The sequence below is a fragment of the Littorina saxatilis genome, linkage group LG16, assembly GCF_037325665.1.
Source record: "Littorina saxatilis isolate snail1 linkage group LG16, US_GU_Lsax_2.0, whole genome shotgun sequence".
Classification (NCBI taxonomy): domain Eukaryota; kingdom Metazoa; phylum Mollusca; class Gastropoda; order Littorinimorpha; family Littorinidae; genus Littorina; species Littorina saxatilis.
The window spans coordinates 8205330-8214832 of NC_090260.1; the positions used below are offsets into that span (position 1 = coordinate 8205330).

Below are 9503 nucleotides of genomic sequence, written 5' to 3' on the forward strand. Positions count from 1 at the left end.
AGGGGGAAGAATTTACCCGATGCTCCCCAGCATGTCGTAAGAGGCGACTAACAGATTCTGTTTCTCCTTTTACCCTTGTTAAGTGTTTCTTGTATAGAATATAGTCAATGTTTGTAAAGATTTTAGTCAAGCAGTATGTAAGAAATGTTAAGTCCTTTGTACTGGAAACTTGCATTCTCCCAGTAAGGTAATATTTTGTACTACGTTGCAAGCCCCTGGAGCAATTTTTTGATTAGTGGTTTTGTGAACAAGAAACAATTAACAAGTGGCTCTATCCCATACTTCCCCCCTTTCCCCGTCGCGATATAACCTTCGTGGTTGAAAACGACGTTAAACACCAAATAAAGAAAGAAAAGTGTGAAATTGGTGGCTGGGTGAAGGCCAGGGCAATGTGCTTTAGACATCACTGTCCTCATCTCAGTGTTTTTAACGGTGTGTTTGTAGGTCTGCTTCTCTTCTCTCTCTCTCCCCCTCTCTGCTTCCCCCCTCTCTCCCCCTCTCTCCCCCCCCCCCCCCCCCCCCCCCCCCCCCCCCCCCCCGTATGGTTGTCAGCGGAGCAGTGGCCTGTGCTTTATGACTTGACTTGAACTTTGGATCAACATGTGATTGTGAATGTGTGGACTGGCGATGACAAGCTTGACACGTGTACATACTGGCCGCCGCCATCAACCTTGTGCATCACTGTAACCTGGTGGCCGCACCGCGTCATCTATATACATATAATTATATATTATACCACCTTACTTTCTGCCGCCCCCCGCCCGCACTCCCCCGGTCGTAGACTTGAGCCTGCCCCCCCCCCCCCCCCTCCACAGCCCCCTGGAAGGGACCTGGTATTGTGACACACTCTCTCTCGCCCCAGTCCTAGACATGTGTCTGGGCCTTACTCCCGATACAGCCCCCTGGAAGGGATCTGGCATAGTTACACACACTCTCTGGAGGCGAGAGCTGGAGGCCGCCTCTCTTTTCCTGTCTGTGTGCTTTGTGTTTTGTGTCTGGGCCTTACTCCCGATACAGCCCCCTGGAAGGGACCTGGTATAGTTGCACACACTCTCTGGAGGCGAGAGCTGGAGGCCGCCTCTCTCTTCCTGTCTGTGTGCTTTGTGTTTTGAGTGTGGGTTAAACACAGTGTTGAAACTTGTGTCTGTGTCACTCTGCCCCCTCTGCCTTATTTATTGAGACTTCATCCCTGGTCTTTGTGGCTGGTTTGGATCAAGACCAGCTCCCCTCCCCCCCTCCCCCCTCCTGTGGACACCAAAGCAGAGAGAGCAAAGTTGTAACAAACCATCTCTCCTTCTAACCCATACTGATCTTCTATTCATTATTTGGATTTTAATTTGTAAAACAAATTTTGCTTTTGTTTTTCTTGTGTCAGACTACTTTTGTTTTATAACTGGAAACCTGTTCTCAATCCACCTTCCAGCATAGGCCTGTGGTTGTGTTCACTTTTCTGTTGTCTTATGTTTTAGATCCCCCTTACAAAGGGGGGGGGGAGGGGGGAGGGAAGCACAATATGTTTTTGTGTTGTTTTTTGATCACTTTGGTTGTGGCCCTGTCCTGGACACGGGGTTCCAACCTGACAGCCCAGCGCGGCCTGCATTCCCTTCACACAAGCGTTGCAAGCCGCCGAGCCACGTTCCCCCCCCCCCCTCCCCCCCCTTGTATCCCCCTGCCCCCCCAACATTGCCTGTATGTTGTCCACTGACTGTGCTCCTCCCACTACTACTGCAGTCTACGGTGTCTTCACACCGTGGCTAGAATGCATTTTGATCCGCGCGGTTGTATTTTGATTTTGTGTTGGTCGTGGTACAGTGTGTGGCCATCTTGTTCACTTTGACTTGTTGTTCTCGGCTTTTGATACTGTGTGTTGATACTGTGAGCCTGATTACTGACGTCATGTTTTCAACTATCAACTTGGAATTGATAATGTATGTCTATGTAATATTCAGTGTACGACACTTGTATGATTATCATCATGTCATTCTTAGACAATTTTTTGCTATGTCCCAAGTATGTTGCGAATGCGTGTTGTTGAATATTTACTATGATTGTCAAATGATCTGCAAATATATTCATATGGATTTTTTTTTTTTTTCTAAATGGATTCTCTTTTCAAGTTGTTGGCTGGACTGTGAATGCTGGGTTTTGTTTTTGATGTCAATGTGTCCACACGATGGTGTGATGTGTACACACCACACCATGTGTCCGCTCTATATGGTGTGACAGGCTTCTCCATTCAGTTGTTACATTCTGGTTTTTTTTTTCTATCTCTCATTTTGCTTTTCTTGTCTCTCCCCCCCCCCCCCCCCCTTTCCTACTCTCTCCCCCCTTCACAACACCCCTCCTCTGAGCCAAGAGTGGCTTGTCAGCAAGGTAGCCCAAGACAGTAAAAGGGAGACTACTACGTGCCCCTGTGACAATGGGTTGTGTCCCTTTGCCTGGCTCTCTGTCTCTGTATCTCATGCGTCGGTCACCCTCTTCCTCCCCCCATCTCTCTGAATCCCATCCCCCCTCTGTCTTTCTCATGCCTTACTCTCTCCCCCTTTTTTTGTGTGTGAAAGAGGTGTGCAGTTGAGAGTAGTTGGGTGTTGTGGCTCCAAGCGTTCAGTGTGAGAGGTGTGTGTTGACATTGACTTGTGTGTACAAACACAGAGCAAAGTGAAAACAGTAGGAATGTTATGACAATAACTTGTGCTACAGCGCTTTGTGTCCCATCCCCATTCTCTTTGTTTGTTGTTGTTGTTGTTGATTGCTTCTTGGTGCACAAGGGGGGGGGGTTGTGGGCAGCGTCTAGCCGGTACCATCACTCGGGTCCCCTTCTACCACGGCGCTTCTTTCTGCACACTATGGTAGGCCTGTCTGTCTGTCTGTCTGTCTGTCTGTCTGTCTGTCTGTCTGCCTGTCTGTGTGTGTGTGTGTGTGTGAGAGAGAGAGGAAGCTTGCTTTTAAACGCTCATTTGTGTGTGATAGTGATAGTAAGAGAGAGGCGACTTAAGTGCAAATAGACTTTTTGGGTTGTGCGACTGTATGGCTGCCTGGTTTGCTTGCAACGTTTGTCCATGATTTTGTTGTCTTCGGTGTTTAGGGGTGGTATGTGAAGCCCGCGGGTTAGGGGGAAGAATTTACCCGATGCTCCCCAGCATGTCGTAAGAGGCGACTAACGGATTCTGTTTCTCTTTTTACCCTTAAGTGTTTCTTGTATAGAATGTAGTCAATTTTTGTAAAGATTTTAGTCAAGCAGTATGTAAGAAATGTTAAGTCCTTTGTACTGGAAACTTGCATTCTCCCAGTAAGGTAATATATTGGAGCAATTTTTTGATTAGCGCTTTTGTGAACAAGAAACAATTGACAAGTGGCTCTATCCCATCTCCCCCCTTTCCCCGTCGCGATATAACCTTCGTGGTTGAAAACGACGTTAAACACCAAATGAAAGGAAGTGAAGGGGGTTGTGTTGGTTGGAGTGGTTGAGTCCTGTGTTGCCTGGTTGTGTTGGCGCTGGTTGCACGTCATGTGATTTGTGTGACCTTGTGTTTGAGCAATTGCAGATAATCAAGGTGATTATATTAGTCATCCCCAACAGTGCAATGTGCAAAGTCTCTCCTGCTCCCTCCCTCCCTCTCTCCCTCTCTCTGTCTCTCCCTCCCTCCCTCTCTCCCTCTCTCTCTCCCTCCCTCCCTCCCTCCCTCCCTCTCAGCAGTGTGAGACCCCACTCCAAGGTATAGACCCCACTCCAAGGTATAGACCCCACTCCAAGGTATAGACTCCACTCCGAAGTCATAGACCCAGGCCAATGTATAGACCCCACTCCCAAGTCATAGACCCAGGCCAAGGTATAGACCCCACTCCATGGTATAGACCCCACTCCCAAGTCATAGACCCAGGCCAAGGTATAGACCCCACTCCAAGGTATAGACCCCGCTCCCAAGTCATAGGCCAAGGTATAGACCCCACTCCAAGGTATAGACCCCACTCCCAAGTCATAGACCCAGGCCATGGTATAGACCCCACTCCCAAGTCATAGACCCAGGCCAAGGTATAGACCCCACTCCCAAGTCATAGACCCAGGCCAAGGTATAGACCCCACTCCCAAGTCATAGACCCAGGCCAAGGTATAGACCCCACTCCAAGGTATAGACCCCGCTCCCAAGTCATAGGCCAAGGTATAGACCCCACTCCAAGGTATAGACCCCACTCCCAAGTCATAGACCCAGGCCAAGGTATAGACCCCACTCCAAGGTATAGACCCCACTCCATGGTATAGACCCCACTCCCAAGTCATAGACCCAGGCCAACTGTAGTGAGTGCTAGCACCTGTCAGGGGAGACAAGCAAGGCATGTGTAGAGTTAGGTCTATGACTATGTCAAAACAGCTGATAGGCATCTGTGTGTGTATGTAGGTGCAGCTAAATAAATTGTAAATTAAGCATTGACTGATTTGGGGAATGGATTAGATCATGTTCAGCTGTGATCAACTAACACTGATTTGGGGAATGGATTAGATCATGTTCAGCTGCGATCAACTAACACTGATTTGGGGAATGGATTAGATCATGTTCAGCTGTGATCAACTAACACTGATTTGGGGAATGGATTAGATCATGTTCAGCTGTGATCAACTAACACTGATTTGGGGAATGGATTAGATCATGTTCAGCTGTGATCAACTAACACTGATTTGGGGAATGGATTAGATCATGTTCAGCTGTGATCAACTAACACTGATTTGGGGAATGGATTAGATCATGTTCAGCTGCGATCAACTAACACTGATTCTCTTGTTCTCTTGAGGTCGGTGAAGAAGAAGAGGGCCGCTCCCCCCCCCCCTCCCCCCCACCTTTTTGTTTTTTGTTTATTTTTGTGTGTTGTTTTGTTCCTGTGGCCCTGAATTTGTTGGGTGACACTGAGTTGTTGAGTTCTGTACCGTTGTGTGTTTTGTTTAAATTGACGACTTTCCCTCCTGCGTTGTTGGGGGGGGGTGGTGGGTGGATTATTATCATGTGTAAGTTATAAAGACAATGGAGTGATATACACTTTGATTACTAATCAGACGGAACAAGATTGGAGTTTTTTTAAAAATTTTATGGAGTTAGTGTACGTACCTGTGTCTGTAGCTTTACTCGACTTGCTCTGTGACTATTTATTTCCAGAAGAAAAGAGAAAGAGATGTGTGTAAGCCTTGCATTGTGTGAGAGGGCGATGGTTGTCCCGTCGTGTGTGAGTGAGCTTGACACCGACTGTGTGTAGCACTGTGTCTTCTGTCTTGTCTGTGCTCTCTTCCTTCCTCCTCTTCCTCCTCCTCCCCCTCCTCCCACCCTTCGGACATGTTTCTGTTTGATGGTCCTTGTTTTTGTGAGCGCAGGGCTAACACTCTTCCGGTTCTCGCCGAAAATCTGGTTTTTAAAAACTTAAAACCGGAAAATTTGGTTTGTAAAAGTAAAAACTTTTAAAAAATTTTTTTACTCTGGATGGTTGAAGGAGGCAAAATGTGTATTATTTTGTCATTTATGAACACACATGTTGATATCAGGAGAGGCTGTTTTATGCCTCTACAAGATTACAAAAAAGCCTCGGACCCTTGGCCCTGCCGCTGTGGACCCTGGTTGGCCTTTCAGGTTTTTCCCTTTTTTGGGTGTTAGCCCTGTGAGCGGCACTAGAGTGTGAGTGTGGCTGTGCAACTGGCCCCGGCTGCCCTGTGAGCGGCACTAGAGTGTGAGTGTGGCTGTGCAACTGGCCCCGGCTGCCCTGTGAGCGGCACTAGAGTGTGAGTGTGGCTGTGCAACTGGCCCCGGCTGCCCTGTGAGCGGCACTAGAGTGTGAGTGTGGCTGTGCAACTGGCCCCGGCTGCCCTGTGAGCGGCACTAGAGTGTGAGTGTGGCTGTGCAACTGGCCCCGGCTGCCCTGTGAGCGGCACTAGAGTGTGAGTGTGGCTGTGCAACTGGCCCCGGCTGCCCTGTGAGCGGCACTAGAGTGTGAGTGTGGCTGTGCAACTGGCCCCGGCTGCCCTGTGAGCGGCACTAGAGTGTGCGTGTGGCTGTGCAACTGGCCCCAGCTGTCCCCTCTCTCAGCTGTTTGTCCTGGTCAGTGTGTGAGGGCTGACATGTCCGTGTCTGGGTGGGCTGCCCAAGTCATTGTAACTCTCCTGCCGGTGGGATGAAAGTGAACGATGAGCCTAGCTGCTTTCTCTTGTTCTTCAAACAACTGTCGTCTGTACCGACACAAAAACAAGGTTCAGCCTCTTCTTCTGCAACTCTTCAATCTGTCTGTGGTTTTCTTTTTGTGTGTGTGTCGTGTTTTGCATCCAGCCACTCAAGTTGATGAAGTGTGTGTGTGTGTGTGTGTGTGTGTGTGAGCGAGGCTGGGTTGTGTGGTGGTGGGGGGTGAGAGATGGGCTGGACCTGTGTGTGTCAGGGTGGCTGGCTGGTTGTCATGCCGTCAGCTTGAAGCCAGCTGACCCTACATCTGCGGTGGGAGGGTTGTCACATAGCCAGTAACTGGGGGTTCTGTGCGGGGAATTTCAGCTTCAGTTGTTCATCATGGCATTGAAAGTACCAAGTTTGGTTGTTGTTCTTTTTTCTCTCATTATTGTGGGCAAGTTTTTTTTTTTTTTTTTTTTGGGGGGGGGGGGGGGGGGGGATATTAAGAGACCCAATCAGGTATGCAAAGTGAAAACAGCACTTTCTCAATTTTTGTTCAGAGAGAGTTGAATTTAATCATGAGAGAAATTGTGAAATAGCAACGCAACTTCAAAATGATCACTTCCTTTGTTTTGTTTTTGAAACTTTGTCCAGAAATTGCATTTTTGTCCCCTTGCCGAGCACAATGCTAGTCCCATTTCTTGTTTTGTTGATATTATGTTTGGTTAAGACCATTGACAGATTTGCTTGCATTTTCGTGTGTTTGTGTTGAGGCACTTTTCGTATGGGTTTTGCACCTGAGCTAGGCAGCCAGTGGTGGTCAGTGAATCGGGCTTTGAGCTAGGCAGCCAGTGGTGGTCAGTGAATCAGGCTTTGAGCTAGGCAGCCAGTGGTGGTCAGTGAATCAAGCTTTGAGCTAGGCAGCCAGTGGTGGTCAGTGAATCAGGCTTTGAGCTAGGCAGCCAGTGGTGGTCAGTGAATCAGGCTTTGAGCTAGGCAGCCAGTGGTGGTCAGTGAATCAGGCTTTGAGCTAGGCAGCCAGTGGTGGTCAGTGAATCCGGCTTTGAGCTAGGCAGCCAGTGGTGGTCAGTGAATCAGGCTTTGAGCTAGGCAGCCAGTGGTGGTCAGTGAATCAGGCTTTGAGCTAGGCAGCCAGTGGTGGTCAGTGAATCCGGCTTTGAGCTAGGCAGCCAGTGGTGGTCAGTGAATCAGGCTTTGAGCTAGGCAGCCAGTGGTGGTCAGTGAATCAGGCTTTGAGCTAGGCAGCCAGTGGTGGTCAGTGAATCAGGCTTTGAGCTAGGCAGCCAGTGGTGGTCAGTGAATCAGGCTTTCTCATTGTTGTCAGGTGGAACAGTCTGTTTGGTCAGTTGCTCTCTGTCCCGGCAGACCGTCTGGGTTTATTCAACCTCTAGTGCTTTTTGTGTGGAGGCTCGAGGGCATTAAGTTAGCTGGCCAGTGGATAGACATATGAACAGTTCAGTGGACATAGACATATGAACAGTTCAGTGGACATAGACATATGAACAGTCAAGTGGACATAGACATACCGTCGCTGTAATTCACAAACTTTGTATCTCATATTTTGCTGTTTTGAGAAAAATGAAAAAAACTTTTGAAAAATCACCGCTTCAAATATAACTTCAATTCATGGGTTTATCTTTTCTTTGAAACAGTACAGTACAATTCTGAATATGTTTTAATGTCAGTTGTTAAGGATAAAGCTTTTTATCCAAAGGAATCATCCAGAATTGGTTTGTACAAGTTTTTTTTCATGCAAGCTAAAAATACAATAGCGGAAACCCCGTATATTTCATATTATGACATAGTTTCCGTCCTAGTGTGGCACGAAAACCTCGTAAGTTTAACTTAAGCGGGTTTTTTTTCCGCTCACTTCAAACAAATACAGATACAAGTTTTCTTCTCAAGAACTTCTCTTCCCGTTGGACATAGACAGCCTTGGTATGTGATCACAGATATTGGCTAGGGATTGTAAATATCAGGGGTTTATATGTCTTGCATGTTTGGTCAGGTGTAAGACAACTTGAGTATCTTGTCACAGACTAGGGGGGTATAACATTTTTTTTAAATGTGTAAAAAAGTGTGCACTTTGTTAGTTTTTTTTTTTATCTTTTGCATGTGAGGTGTGAAACATCTTGAGTATCTAAGGGTAGGGATGGTATCAAATTAAAAAAAAGTGTGCAATTTGTAAGTTTTCTAGCTGTTGCATGTGAGGTGTGAAACATCTTGAGTATCTTGTCAGAGACTTAGGGTAAGGATATCTTGTCAGAGGCTTAGGGTAAGGGATATCTTGTCTGAGACTAAGGGTAAGGGATATCTTGTCTGAGACTAAGGGTAAGGGATATCTTGTCTGAGACTAAGGGTAGGGGAGGTAACAAGAGTGCACTGTATGAGTTGTCCATGTGACTGGCTGTAGAAGAAGCAAGCTGCAATAGCACACACGGTGTTGTTCCCTCTCTCTGTCTTGTGCGTTGTGTTCTGTCCTCCACACATCTCGGCCCTTTTTATTCGCATCATAGTGTGTGTGTGTGTGCCTCTGTGTATGCTAGTGTGTGTGCCAGCGTGTGTGTGTGTGTCAGTGTGTGTGTGCGCTCAGTGGATGGTGTGTTGTATTATCACTACGTGAAGAGGATGGAATGCTTTCTAGTTTACTGTGCCAGTCGTTCTAATGGTGTGCCGACTGGCTGCCCGTCATTTTCACAATGCTGTACGAATGAGGATTTTTTTTTTTTTTTTTTTTTTTCAATGTTGACAGTGCTCAAAACTTTTGAAATAAAACTTAGATGTACACACACGCCTACAATTCTGCTTTTGTTTGTGTTTGTGTTTGTGGTGCCATGATAAGCATTTTGACGGGAGTAAGTTAGAACATGCAGGTAAAATTGTGACTCCTGGCCACTCGGGCCATCCGCATAGCAGGGGTGGAATTACAAGTTCACTGAGCCAAGTGATTTGTTGTTATTTGTCTCGTTTGTATGTCTGTCATCATTATTTGTCTGTCTGTCTCATCATTATTTGCCTGTCTGTCCCCTGTCAAGACCATCAGGTCGACATACTTGTGATTGGTTCATTTCCTCACAAATTAAACATTCTGATAATTGATCGTTCTTTTTGACTCACATGCGAAGCAAAAGTGAGTCTATGTACTCACCCGAGTCGTCCGTCCGTCCGTCCGTCCGTCCGTCCGGAAAACTTTAACGTTGGATATTTCTTGGACACTATTCAGTCTATCAGTACCAAATTTGGCAAGATGGTGTATGATGACAAGGGCCCAAAAAACATACATAGCATCTTGACCTTGCTTCAAGGTCAAGGTCGCAGGGGCCATAAATGTTGCCTAAAAAACAGCTA

General features: G+C 47.0%; 1 long non-coding RNA gene across 1 annotated transcript; it reads left to right on the forward strand.

The window, feature by feature from the left end:
- The first annotated feature begins 537 nt into the window (after positions 1-537).
- On the forward strand, positions 538-8949 carry LOC138950304 (uncharacterized). Its single transcript, XR_011450598.1, has 2 exons — positions 538-3938; positions 4028-8949. It is a non-coding gene; the product is annotated as an uncharacterized lncRNA (long non-coding RNA).
- The last annotated feature ends 554 nt before the right edge of the window (positions 8950-9503 follow it).